Source organism: Xiphophorus maculatus, chromosome 21 (assembly GCF_002775205.1).
Source record: "Xiphophorus maculatus strain JP 163 A chromosome 21, X_maculatus-5.0-male, whole genome shotgun sequence".
Lineage (NCBI taxonomy): Eukaryota > Metazoa > Chordata > Actinopteri > Cyprinodontiformes > Poeciliidae > Xiphophorus > Xiphophorus maculatus.
Genome location: NC_036463.1, coordinates 22,689,461 through 22,703,367, shown reverse-complemented (window position 1 = coordinate 22,703,367; position 13,907 = coordinate 22,689,461).

The window sequence follows — 13,907 nt, the reverse complement described above, 5'->3', positions numbered from 1 at the left end:
CATTTCTTGTGAGTTGGCACTAAACTGAATTGGATTCAATTAAATTTAATTGGAACTAGGCCTGTCGCAATAAACGATAAATCAATTAATCGTAGATAAATTAAAACTATCTACCTCATTTTAATTATCAGCATTATCGTCTCTTCCAGCCTTTTTCTCTTTCTGTTGATGACACTGAATGAAAAAAGGCTCAACTCCGGTGCTCTCCACTGACTTCTCCCTTCCTCATTTCCTTAGTGTAAAGCCCAGCACACACGACACGATCTTACAGCTTGTCAGCCGATTGTCGGCCCATTTTCAAACCCTGACAGACCACACAGCCGACAGAAATCCTAGGTATAACGGTTCGATCGGTTCGTTCCTGCCGTGTGGTGTCCAATGGGCACAAAATAGGGTGACCAGACGTCCTCTTTTTCCCGGACATGTCCTACTTTTCAGACCTAAAAAGATGTCCGGGGGGAATTTAAAAATCGTCCGGGATTTTGGTCAACTGCCTCAAAACACATTAAATAGCTTACATTGCATTTTTTTTTTTTTTTTATTGCAAACAAAGAACATATGTGAACAACATAGAACAATAATAGTTACAAACAGATACAACATAAATGGGCTTTACAGAACATAGAACAATTATTTTACAATGTCAAAATCAAATCGGTGCTCGAGGGTTGCAGTTCTTTAAGGGCAGTAATGATTTGAATGGCTTTAGCATTTGAGCTGATTTTTAAGGATTCTAAATAGATATTAATAGAAGATAATAAAATCTGGAAATTAGGTTTTTGTTGTAAATGTTTGGAGGTGTGAATATGATATTTACCATAAATAATAAAAAAGTTGACAACATATAAAAATTCTGTTTTGACAAGTTCACATTTCTCCATCCCAAACAAAATATCTTTATAATATTGAGATTTTTTTGATAAAAAAAATTGACATATCTCTCCAGAATATTTTGGTATAATTACAATCCCAAAAAAGATGAACAAGCTTTTCCTCATTATTTTTACAAAAAGTACACATAGGGTCCAAATCCCATTTATCAATAATGCTTTAACAGGATAAACATTGTGAATAATTTTATAAGAAATTTCTCTTACTTTATTGTTTATTAAGTATTTTTTTAGGAGTATCCAAGTCCACTTCCAATTTATATTTTCAAAAATGTTGGACCAATAAAATATACAAGCTGGTGAAAAAACAACATCTCATAATAGAATCTTTCTTAACATTTTGTTGGTTGTTTTCTTACTTAAAAAAGGGCAATCATAATCAACATAAATGGAGTATGGATCAAAATTTGGCACTGTGTGAATTGGATCTGGAGGTAAAGATGATAAAAGCTTTAATGACCCACTGGGGATTGCGTCAAACACCACAGCATATTCTTTAGGGGTGACAGGAAATTGGAAATGTAACATAAAATCAGAATAAGACAATAAATAACCATTTGGATTTAATAATTGGCTTACAAGTAATATTCCCCTATCAAACCATTTTCTATAAAAGATTGTCTTATTTTTGTATTTAATGCATTGTCCGGGTTTTCCCACAGTAAAGTATGGCCACCCTAGCACAAAATAATGACTACAAGTCCAGTTAACCAATTTTAAAACCAGGCATTAATCATGCTTTACTACAATCTACCTGCAATGCATGTGGCTAGTGTCAGTCCTGACTGAATGAAAAATCATTATAACCTATTTACTCACATTAACGAAGAACAGCTGAAAAGTTACTGCGGTAGCAATTTCGCTCCAACTCCTCCTCTTGTCATTTCTATATTCTTTGCATGTTGAATAAATATTAATGTTGTTTCCACATGTCAGCTGTTTGGGATTCCCCTCTGTAATTTCCCCTCAAAAAGCACGGAGGAGAATCCACGCTTTCTGATTGGCTGCCTGTCACATACAACAGGCTGAGTTAACGCTTCCAGTCGGGGAAAACCCCTGATTTGGATCGGAGCGGCAACGACGATCTACCATAACACACCACACAATCTTAGAAAGACCAACGTTCTAAGATTGTTGTAAGGGGAAAAATAGGAGCAAAAATCGTGTAGTGTGAACTATTGCATCAGGTAGTCGATGTGCCCATTTTCTCTATTTAAATCTAATGATTACTGAAGGGCAATCTAGTATACAGACTTCATAATCTGTACTCTTTTGGTTGAATGCAGTATTTATTTCCACTGTGGCTTTATGTTTAGTTTTTTTCCAAGTGCGTTTTTTGTTGATGGAGACTGAGAATCCATTTTATTTTTGTTTTTGGTTGTTTTGTTTATTTTGTTGATCAGTTCCAGTGTTAAATATTCTTTTGAAAATAAAGTGTATCTATCTTTGGCAGGAAATCGCATGCATTATTATGTCATTTCCATTAAATCAGTGTAAAAAGGTCTTCAAACAATATTATCGTTTATCACAATAACTTTTGAAACAATTACCGGTAATCGTTCAGCAAAATTTGCTATCGTGACAGGCCTAATTGGAACTCAATTTGAATGGAGCTGCTGAAAGCGACCCGTCCTTTCAGAAATGTTTTAAAACAGTCAGTTTAAAACAGTATGATGCTAGATTTTATCCACTTGTGTCCATGAAAGTAATTGAATGGGTGAGTGAATACTTTTGGCAATATTTATATACCCCACAAGTCATAATTTTTATGTGTCCTCCTGATCATCTCTCTTCTCTCAATCCAGTCTCAGTATTATAGGAATTAATCCTGTAGTTTGTTGCACTCCTCCACTGAGGAGATAAGAAGAAGTAAGACATGTTTTAGAACAGTAAATCACCCTTGCAGTTTACTTTAAGGTTGTTATCAGTGAATATGCAAATATCATATGTATAAATTTATCCAAATTTATACAATTTGGATAAATCTTCATAGATTTATCCAAATTGTATTAGGTCGCTATATTTGAGTGTTGTCAGATAATTCTGTAGTTGCTGATCCTCCTGTATATGAAGAACGTCAAAACTGCAAAAGCATCCAGGTGTGTGTTGATCAAATACAGTGGAGGAAAGTGAAAAAAGAAAAGGATTGTGCTAAACAACATCGGATATCAGAGTACAACAGCATAAAATATTATTTAGTAAAAGAAAACACAAACAAAACATTTGTGTTCATATTTGCCCTTTGTGATGTTTCATTTAAACTTACCATTTTATCAGATAAAGTTCATGCTGCATAAATCCAATAAAAAGAAATAATAAAAAAATAAACTCACACAAACATCTTATCTTGGTAGTGGAGGGATGATCATGTGGATGTGTTTTGCAGGCACATCTTACCAACCTCTAGATCGGGGGTCTCAAACACCAGTTCTCGAGGGCCGCTTTCCTGCAACTTTTAGATGTGCCTCTGCTGCACCACACCTGAATAGAATAATTAGGTCATTAGCAAGGCTCTGGAGAACTGATCTACACAAGGAGGAGGTAATTAAGCCATTTTGATTCCAGCGTTTTGTACCTGTAGCACATCTAAAAACTGCAGGACAGTGGCCCTCAATGACTGGAGTTTGAGACCCCTGCTCTAGATATTCTAACTAGACCCAGAGACAGTGAGGAAGCCAGCTCTAAATCACAATCACAATTTATGAAATAAGACATTTCATAAATGTCTTGCTGTGTATTATAGCCAAAAATGTATTCTTATCTGTCCAAAGGTTTCTTGGTACTAACAAATGGAGAGATTTTTACTTGGTGACCGTTCCTTACAAAAAACATATTTTGAGTCTTTTTCTTCCTGTCATAAATTTGACCATTTAACACACTAGCTGAGGCCTAGAGTTTGATATTAAACCTTTGGATTATGAAATATCTCAAATGTTTTACACTTGCACACAGAGTCACACTAATATGAAGCAGTCACTTTATTCTGGTTATTGCTGATATCTTTCCTTATTGGCATTATGTTAACACAGATCTTTATGAACTCATTTCTTCCTCATTTGCTTTACCAGGTAAAACATTAAGAACCAGTTCTGACCTGACTTTGAAACCAGCAAGAGAATACATGGTTTTTACACATAAAGCTGAAACATGCACTGTCTAAAAAACTGAATCTGTTCTTCACTGTCTGATATGAAATCTTTAGGCCAGTCACCATCATCCATGTTATTTTCATTTACCAGTTGCCTAAGCAACGAGAAAAAAAAAATCCCAAATACTTTATGTAACTTAAAACAACAAACAATTTGAAAAAAAATCCAGATTGTTTCAGTGAGTGAAATAAATCAAAAACCTAGTCAAATTACAATGAATAAACAATATTTTTGCCCCTCCCCTCTTTGCTAGTTGACTTGATTCTCTTTTCCATAAAAGGTTAAAAATAGCTTCAAGCTTGTTTTCTACCACAATAATAACAATATTATAAATTAGCTCCCTATTACCAAAATTGACAAAAGCCCACATGTTCACCCTAGAGGCTAGAAAGAAATTTTGCATGAAAAAGGCATACTGCCCAAAATATGGACATAAGAAAACTATTTGGTTAAAGAAGGCATTTAAGAATACTTATATTTCCTTTTTTCTGTGGAAAATATCATTTTTCTTTTATATTTAAGCAAAATGAAAAGTATTACTTAAAACATAAGATTTTTCACCACATACAGCTAAAGAGAGAAACCCTCTGATAAGAGCAGAGACCCTAAAAGCTCTTCAGATCAAACTCTCCTTTCATCTTTACTAACAATAATAATGGACAACTGAAACACATGGAAAACCCACAAGCTATACTTTGAAGTTAAGCTCAATTTTCCATGCATCTCTGCTATTAAAGAATTGATGCTGCTGCCTAAATACACTGTCAAGACATATAAAGCAACATGCCTAACTTTCAGTAGTTTCATGATGTGGTGTCTAACAAGCCCACTGTGATGTGCTGAAATATGAATGCTTAGGTCCTAAATATGTGCTAGATATGTGCTTTCCACTTGATACCTAATTGCATCTATGGAGTCTTACCTTAAAGTAAGAAAGAGTTGTCTTGTTGTTTTAGGAAAGCTGCCTAAATAAAGGCCACTCATCAGGGTGGCTGACAACACACGAGTAAAGAACTTTGACAGAAAGGTACACATGCTATTGAAGTTGATCATTCTGCGACATTCCCATGATTTTTCTTTTGAAGTTTTTTATTATTTATTTTTTTATTTTTTTATGTGGCATGCAAAACAATGTTGCCAGTAATGTTAATATGTTTGTAATTTCTGTCAAGGAACATTATTTCAATAACTATTTATGTTTTTTTTAGTGTTATGTTTAGCACCTTGAAACATTATGTTAGTGTTTTTCATATCAATTTCGCTGACATATTGACCTTAGTTGTAAAACATTTTCCAGGTCAACAGTTAATCAAAATCCTCCTAGGGATTTTAATTGATCGGGTTCAAACTTGGTCAGTTTGTTCATAAGGCATTGCCAAATCAAAGTTATCAAAAACAAGCTTTCATGCATGCTGGAGGGGCGAGGCTAAGCCTCAAAATTTGACTGCTTGCCATGAAACATGAAGCTGTTATAAGTCCTACACAAAATCTTAGAGACACCAAGCCTTCAGTAATTGATCAACATCCAGTCCCCTATAACACCCAGTGGTCAAATGATTACATAATGACATGATGACGCCCAATGACAATAGGAAGTGCAATGTTTTACCCTGATCGGCCCCAATCTGACCCCTTTGACCTAATTAACATGAAATTGTGTCATGTTGGTTTGACCTAGTTTCCAACACTGACCCATTTCAATGAAGGATGTGGATGTGGTGGCGAAGTCACATTAGACGCTGTTATCATTCGTTTGACTCTAAATTTCACAGATTCAAGCCGAGCTGCACCAAACTCACTGGGTGCAGTTTAGTGAGTTTGATTCTAATTCATATAGATTTACAACTGTGCCAACTGACAGAGAATAACATGATAATGACTCTCACTGAACTGGACATGAGGCTATTTGGAAGATTTTCTAAATGCAGCACCTAGTTGGGTGAGGGAATGGCACGAGAATGTTGACAATGGTAACAAGGTGGTAGTGAAGTAGGTTCTGAGTTTTGGTTTTTGTGTTGGAGTAGTAAGGCTTTTATTTTACCCCTTACCCTATTTTGAAGGTCAAGGTGGGTCTGGGACAGGAAGTCAGCCATTTTGTTGGGATTGTTTTGCTCAGTCACACATGAGGAGGTGAATCTATCACAATCCGCCTTTTGTTTATGCCATCGACATCACCATCTGTAAGTTTTCATTTAGTATTTAAGAGTAGATTTTATTTAATGCCTTATTAGTCAGGAGTGTGTTCTTTGTTGTGACTTTTTTGTGCTCATAATAAATGCAGCTATTTTATTTATGTTACAGTTTACTCCATGTCATACGAGTACTTGGGTCACCAAAATAAAGTGGGAGTAAAGAACCTGCATCCGGACTCAAGTGTTCATTTCATTGGAGTTGGGCTTACTGCTAAATTGTGTTGGCAAACACACAAGGAGAGCAGAATAGTAAAAGACGGTGCGCAGTTGGCTGAACAGCATTAAAGCGGCTACGTTAAAAAATATGGAGGAAGCACACCTCGAAGGAGCAAGACCAAAAGACATAAAGCCTTTTCAAGATGGGGCGTCGATTAAAAGCAGTAAAAGTGGTGGTTCCAGTTCAAAACGCTCAAGTACGTCATCAGTTGGTGCTGCAGCAGCATATGCTCAGGCTAAAGCTGAAGCAGCTCGTGCACGTGTTTCATACGCACAGAGAGAGATCAGCATTAAAGTTGACAAAGCTAGACTAGAAGCCAACCTTGAAGCTCTTAATCTTGAAAAAGAAGCTGCTGCTGCTATAGCCCAAGCCGAAGTTTTGGAAGCAGCAGCAGATTTAGAGAATGAAGAACACCATAGTTGGAAAAGCCTTCCCAACGTGGTCCAGAATACACATGAACGTGTAAGTGACTACATCAAAGACCAATCTATGCAGCTTAACCAACACACTGAATCTGTCAACATGTCGTTGATATCAGAGTATCCCATTGAAAACAACCCACAACCACCAACCAAGAACATCAATAAAGAGGAGTATATTGTGAAAGACTGCTGGCCTCCACCATTTCAGCCACAACCAAGTTCAGAAGCATCTAACCCATATCGGACCGCTCGCATCTAGACTACACCAGCTCAGCTAACTAGAGAAGATGGCTTCCCAGTTCAAAGTGAGGTACAGTTACAAGAACCAAAGTCCAATATACTTCGGCCAAATACCAAGTTAGCTTTTCCACAGTACTCTGACACTTCTCACACGAACCCGCCAGAGTCTTCAGTAATGATGAACATGGCAAAATATTTGGCACGCAAAGAGCTTGTGAGCACTGGTTTAACACACTTTGATGATTGTCCAGAGTCCTACAGAGCATGGAAATCTTCTTTCTCAAACACTATCAAAGATTTGGATCTCACTGCCAGTGAACAGTTGGATTTAATCTCAAAATGGCTTGGTAAGGAGTCTTCTGAATATGTCAAACGCTTAAGAGCTGTTCATATTGACAACCCAAACATTGCACTAAAAATGACCTGGGACAGGCTGGATGAATATTATGGTGCTCCAGAAGTCATAGAAAGTGCTCTTTTCAAGAAGTTAGATAACTTTTCTAAAATAATAAACAAAGATAATCATAAGTTAAGAGAGCTTGGGGATCTGCTGATGGAGCTACTCTCAGCAAAAGAGGATGGCTACCCGCCCGGCTTGGCATTCTTGGACACAGCTCGCGGCATCAAACCCATTCTGGAAAAGTTGCCATACAACCTGCAAGAAAAATGGATCACTCAGGGGTCAAAGTATAAAGAGGACTACAAGGTTGGTTATCCACCCTTCTCCTTTTTCACCTCCTTCATTTGCTACCAAGCAAAAACTAGAAACGATCCTAGCTTTGCCCTTTCTGGAAGCAGTTCTGTGACAGAAAATCCATTCTCACGTCACATTAATTTCAGAACCCCAGTTTCAGTGCACAAGACTAAAGTCTCTTCTGGAGTTATACAAAACGAAGTACCACTTAAAGGTGATGTGGCCCAGCATTGCCCCATCCATAACAAACCTCACCCATTGAAGAAGTGTCGTGGCTTCAGGCTTAAAAACCATAGAAAAACGCAAGGCTTACATGAAGGATCAAGGAATCTGCTTTAAATGCTGCTCGTCCACTACTCATCTCACTCGTGACTGCAAAGTCGCACTGAAATGTGATGAATGCGACAGCGACAAGCACATCGCAGCTCTTCCCACTGGTCCATCAAGCCTGTGATAGATGACGGCGGGGAGCCTGAAAAGGAGGACACTATACCAGCACCAGTTGTAAATCCTTTGTGCACTGAAGTTTGTGGCGACCGCTTCACTTCAAAATCCTGTTCAAAAATCTGTCTAGTCAAGGTTTACCCAGTAGAACAACCACAACAAGCTATCAAAATGTATGCTATGATTGACGACCAGAGCAACAAATCTCTGGCCAGGTCAGAGTTTTTCAACTTATTTAAAATCAAAGCAGACTCATATCCCTACACCCTGAAGACTTGCGCTGGCTTAGTGTCAACCTCTGGCAGGAGAGCAAATGGCTACCAAATTAAGGCAGTGAATGACAGAACTAGTTTTCCACTCCCAACACTGATCGAATGTGATGATTTACCGGACAATCGTGATGAAATACCAACGCCAGAGGCTGCATTTCATCATCTGCACCTAAAGAGCCTTGTCAGTGAAATTCCGCCATTGGATAATGACACACAGATTCTTCTCCTCCTTGGTAGGGATGTTCTCCGGGTTCACAAGGTGAGACAACAGATCAATAGTCCAGGCAATGCTCCTTTTGCACAAAAGCTTGACCTCGGATGGGTGTTAATGGGTGATGTTTGTTTGGGAAAGGTCCATAAGCCTATTGTCCATAACTGTAAGACAAACATTCTAGAAGATGGAAGGCCCTCACTGTTCAGACCCTGTGAGAAACACATCTATCTCAAGCAAACGGTCAACTTCAGTCCAGTAAATGGACTATCTCACAGTTACCACACTGCTGTGGTGGATCACGACTCACTCGGCCTCACAGTCTTTAAGAGAACAGCAGATGATAATAAGCGGGCTTTCTCAATAGAAGACAAACAGTTTCTGCAAATAATGGACAATGAGGTTTTTCAGGACGGCTCCAACAGTTGGGTGGCCCCACTTCCATTCAAGTCCCCTAGGCCGCCGTTGCCTAACAATCGTGAACAAGCTATGAATCGCCTCTCTTCACTTCAGCGCACATTAGAGTGTAAGCCAAAAATGAGAGACCAGTTTTTTGCCTTTATGCAAAAGATATTCGACAACAATCACGCAGAGCCAGCATCCCCACTACCAAAAGGAAAAGAGTACTGGTACTTGCCAATGTTTGGAGTCTATCATCCGAGGAAACCTGACCAAATCAGGGTTGTCATCGACTCAAGTGCTCAATACAATGGCATCTCCCTAAACAATGTGCTGCTCAGCGGACCAGACTTGAATAACAGTCTATTGGGAGTTCTCATTCGTTTCAGAAGATAACGAGTAGCAGTCATGGCCGACATAGAACAGATGTTTCATTGTTTTGTTGTAAAAGAAGATCACCGAGACTATTTGCGCTTCCTTTGGTATCGAGATAATGACTCCAGTAAGGACATCATCGAGTACAGGATGAGGGTTCATGTATTTGGAAACAGCCCTTCTCCAGCTGTGGCAACGTATTGTCTCAGGAGAGCTGCAATAAAGGGAGAGCAACAGTATGGGCCAGAAACCAAACGCTTCGTAGAGCGGGAGTTCTACGTTGACGACGGCCTTGTTTCCACATCAACAGAAGAAGAGGCAATTTCTCTGTTACAGAAAGCCCAAGCATCTCTTTCAGAGTCAAACTTAAGACTTCACAAGATCACAACCAACAGCATCCAAGTCTTAAGAGCCTTTCCAACTGAAGATCATGCTAAGGGCATTAAAGACCTCTGCTTGGATAGAGACGTAGTACCCACACAGCGAAGCCTTGGATTGAGTTGGGATGTCAAAAGGGATGTATTCACCTTCCAAGTATCTATCAGTGACCAACCATTTACCAGACGTGGTGTCCTTTCCACCATAAATAGTCTCTTCGATCCTCTCGGCTTTGTTGCTCCTATAAGCATTCAAGGCAAGTCGTTGCTCAGGGACTTCACCATGGATGGAACCGAATGGGACAGCCCACTCCCTCAAGACAAAGCTGAGGTTTGGGAGACATGGAAGGATTCGCTACAGCAATTGCAACATCTTGACATTCCTCGAGCTTATACTACTTCTTGCTCAAATGCAAATCGGAAAGAGCTATGTGTGTTTTCAGACGCTTCGACCAAAGCAATCAGTGCCGTAGTGTACTTGAAGACTACAGACGAAAACGGCCAGATAGATGTGGGTTTTGTCTTTGGAAAAGCTAAACTTGCACCTCCAACTGAACCAACCATACCCAGGTTAGAACTCTGTGCAGCAGTTCCAGCTGTGGAAATGGCCGAACTAATTGTTCAAGAGATCGACATTCAAGTTGATGCTGTTACCTTCTACTGCGACAGTAAAGTGGTGCTGGGTTATATTCATAATCAGTCAAAACGCTTTTATGTGTATGTCCACAACAGGATACAGAGAATCCGCCAGTCTACAGAACCAAACCAATGGAAGTATGTGCCTACGGAGCATAATCCAGCTGACCATGCTTCTAGGTCAGTCCAAGCCTCAAAGATCACTAAGATCAGCTGGCTCACAGGTCCAGCGTTCTTACCCAAATCACAGACGACCATTGAACAGCAAGAGACCTTTGAGCTCATCAATCCAGATTCTGATGTGGAAATTCGACCACAAGTAACAAGCTGTGTCACAAGTCAAAAGATCAACCAACTGGATCCTCAGAGGTTTACAAAATTCTCTTCTTGGAAGTCTTTACAAAGAGCAGTCGCAACACTCATTCATGTTAAGGATTCCTTCAAGAAGGAAAGAAAGACAACAGAATGTAGTGGTTGGCACTGGTGTCCAAAACCTTTTACCACTGATGAGTTGTTGAAAGCCACAACAGCAATTATTCTTGCTGTGCAGCGAGTCTCCTCTCTAAAGAACTGGATATTCTCTCGAAGGGAGATGAATTTCCCAAAGGAAGCCCACTGACTAAGTGCTAAGGAAAATGATTATTTAATGCTAAAAATACACTTAATCTTACAACATGTGTAAAGGGATAGCCAACACTTTATTTGGAACAGTTTTCTGTGGAGCATGGGGGAGCTCACAACAGCAGACATTCAAACAAAACAGGGCCTTTTCTTCCCCATTGACACAACAGAGCAATAAATTTGCATTCCAATGGGAGTGGGGGCTACGCAGGTGTCTGTGAAATCTCATCTTAGGACGTTTGGCTCCAGGGATCTTCCGTATCAGGCAGAGATGACCACGGGGTAGTCCGCCCTCTGCTTAGATAAAAAACAGGCACCTTTGCTATAAATCAGGGGGCCTGAGGGAGTTCTAATTGGACGAAGAACGGAGCGCCTTTTTTGCATATATTAAATAGGGAAACTCCTCTTCTGTTTAAAAACTCCAGGCCAGAAAACGGAGTTAGAGTTTTTTCCATCTTTTTACTCCACGTTGGGCGCCTTTGTCTGTCTTATGTGTTTTGTGTTTGTCTGTCTTCCCCTTGTGTGTTTTTATTTTCATGAGAAAATGCATATCTCTGTATCTCTGCAACTTTGTTGTCGATTGCTTTGTTTGAGATTAAAACTCCGTGATCTGTGACGTCAACACGTTTTGTTGTTGTTTCGTTTTTAGCAGCACGCGGTTGCAGGACGCTGGCGGAGAACCCCGCTCGACCCGGTTAACAGGAGGAAAAGGAGAGCCATGCTTTTCCAAAATTTAAGCTAACATGATAACTTTTCTCCTTAACAATTTGGGGGCTCGTTCGGTTACGGATTCTGAGCGGGTGGAGCTGTCACGCGCTGGCCCGGTTCGGCTCGAACGCTACAGTCGGGTAAGACTCTTTGATTTGTTTCCGTGTCTGCGACACGTGGACGATCGGTGCTGACTGTTTTGGTGTGTGACTACAGGGATGGAAAACTGCAGATGTATGAAGGTACTTCTAAAAGACTTTGTTGTTAATAGATTTGAATAGACACAGGAACAGAGGACCATGGCAGGTCCAAGCAGTCGGATTAACGTTACCGCTGTTATAAGGCTAGGTTTTAAGTGAATTTTTCCTGAAGGCTTATTTCTGTCCCTTCGAAAAAATTGGGAAAGTTTGTGTCTGGGTTGAATCACCTTTTCTGTGGTAGAATTAAGGACTAAAAGCAGGTTGAATCACCTTTTCTGTGGTAGAATTAAGGACTAAAAGCAGGTTGAATCACCTTTTCTGTGGTAGAATTAAGGACTAAAAGCAGGTTGAATCACCTTTTCTGTGGTAGAATTAAGGACTAAAAGCAGGTTGAATCACCTTTTCTGTGGTAGAATTAAGGACTAAAAGCAGGTTGAATCACCTTTTCTGTGGTAGAATTAAGGACTAAAAGCAGGTTGAATCACCTTTTCTGTGGTAGAATTAAGGACTAAAAGCAGGTTGAATCACCTTTTCTGTGGTAGAATTAAGGACTAAAAGCAGGTTGAATCACCTTTTCTGTGGTAGAATTAAGGACTGAGTGCACCCGGGTAAAATGATGCATCTTATATTTTTGTAACCGGCGCCGGGTTTATATTTTCTATTTTATTTCCCCCCCTGTTTTTTCTCAAAAACTGTGTTCTGTGTCTATGTGTTTCTCTGTGTTTCTTTGTGTTTCCCTGTGTGTGGCGATCTGTGCTTGTTGCCGCGACACGTGGCTGTCTGCTCCAGAGCTCTGGGTGTGTGTATGTGTGTATGTGTGCATGTGTGTATCTGCGTGTGTGTGTGTGTGTGTGTGTGTATGTGGCCGTGTGCGTGCGCGAGTTCGGGCTGGCTGTGTGTCTGTGCAGAGTGAGAAGCTGTGTTTAAATAGCGCTGCTTGTGTTAATTTGCATTGATTTTGCTGTGTTTTATTGTGAAGTTATTATGGACACTGAGTTGCGACACGTGCTATACGCTATGGTTCGTAGAAGAGTCTTAACGGGAAAGTAGGACGATGGCGACACGTGGTCTTTTAGTTTAAAAATAAATAAATAACTAAAAATAAAAATAACAGTTAAGTAAACTAAACTGGTACCAGAAAACAAAATTATTGGTTGTGGTTTGATTTTAGCATAACTTTGAGATCTCTCTTTTTAAACGTGCACGGGGAATTAAAAGGTTCCTGACGATTGGAGTTTAAAATTAATTAAATTGACACATGAAAATATGTTAATAAAACATTGGACAATTCCTGAAGCTTCAGTAAATTTCATATAAACTTTAGTAAAATTGATATAAATTACAGTAAAATTTGATAGAATAATGACCACAGACTGACACTTGGGGACTGATGAAATTCTGACTGACTATGAAACCTGGCCGGATGTGTGTTTTGTGTTTTCTGTAACATGTTTTGTGTTTTTGTATTGTGTTGCAATTCATGTTGGTGTGAGAGAGTGTGTGATTGGAGATAAAATACCACTGGGTATTTCATGTCATATAAAATACAGAGCAATTTTCTAGTGCTGTTATGTGGTGCAAAATTTCCAGTTTTTACAAACATCCTCTGTGTTAACTTGGACTAAATTATTAAATTAAGCGATAACAGCAGTAAAATGTGACCTGCAGTGTACAGTTTGGAAGGCGATTAAAGGATAGAATCTTGATAAAATACATCATCTGCACAAATTGAAAATAAATTATGGGTTCTGAGGTTGAATAAATAAATAAATAAAATAAGAAAGAATGAGCCAAGAATATGAGGTCACAGAGGATTCTAGAAATGCTGTCTTGGCAAATTAATAGTTAAATACATAAATA